The sequence below is a fragment of the Myotis davidii genome, unplaced genomic scaffold, assembly GCF_000327345.1.
Source record: "Myotis davidii unplaced genomic scaffold, ASM32734v1 scaffold758, whole genome shotgun sequence".
NCBI classification, from domain to species: domain Eukaryota; kingdom Metazoa; phylum Chordata; class Mammalia; order Chiroptera; family Vespertilionidae; genus Myotis; species Myotis davidii.
In genome coordinates this window covers 582,697-583,658 of record NW_006288951.1, presented here as the reverse complement: position 1 = coordinate 583,658, position 962 = coordinate 582,697, and the positions used below count along the sequence as shown (strand labels likewise).

At 60.0% G+C, this 962-nt stretch overlaps 1 protein-coding gene across 1 annotated transcript in view; it reads left to right on the top strand.

Annotated features, from left to right (window-relative positions):
• The window catches only part of MALL (mal, T-cell differentiation protein-like), a 26,705-nt gene that overhangs the window by 712 nt on the left and 25,031 nt on the right, over positions 1-962 (top strand). The window lies entirely within an intron of this gene.

The window sequence follows — 962 nt, the reverse complement described above, 5'->3', positions numbered from 1 at the left end:
CCCCCCCCCCCGCTCCTGCCTGCTGGCCAGCACAGGGACCGAGACCTGGCAGCCAGGCAACTCCTTTCACTACACGTGGAGATGAGCCCTTTCCTCTCTACCTAGAACCAACCGCCTGCGGAAAGCCCTGGCACCCAGAGTTTGCTGGCTGCTTGGGTTGGGTCCCTTCTCCCTGACCTCACGGCTGCAGCCTCAGCCCTGGTGTGGAGGGATAAGGGGAGAAATGCCGCGCTCTCCCCAGCCCAATCAAAGGCCCACCCACCATCTGTGCCAGGTTGGGCGGGCCTGGAAGGCACTGCTTTTGCTGAGGAGCAGGCACTGGTCTCCTGAGGAGGACATCTCATTACCGGAGCACAGAAGACATAAGGCATTTCTCCCCTCACGGTCCCTGTGCTGGCCAGCAGGCAGGAGGAGGCAGGAAGGAACTGCTTGGCCCAAAGCCTGGCTCCTGGCCTCACTGGCTGGAGAGCCAGGATGGGGAGGGAGGAGAGCTGGGGCTTGGGGCAGCACCCCTCAAGCTGGGCCATTCTGGGGTGCCTGCTGGGGCAGATTTCTCCCCAAGACAGGGCTCTCCTCCTTCTACTGTGCTGGGAAAAGAGAGAGGAGGGTCAGAAAGAGGGTGCAGAGGAAGAAGGAAGCACCAAGTCCCTGGGGAGGGAGCTGGAAGTGAGAGCTGCTTCTCTCCCTTTGGTTTGAGGCTGAGGGTGGCCTGGGGAGGGGAAAGGGAGGGGGTGGAGGGAGACCGTGGGAACAGGGGCAGATAGATGTGAGACCCTGCATGTCAGAATCTGACATGACCTAGCAGATTCTTGGTGTCCTAGCAGATTCTGGAAAGGGAGCTAACCAGTCAGGGCAGGGCTTCGGGGAGTATGGAGTGCTCTGCAGATCTCTTGGCTCACAGCAGGTCCTAAATCAACGGTCTTTGTCATGGTAAAGAGCCTTAGCCTATAGTCAGAGTTGGG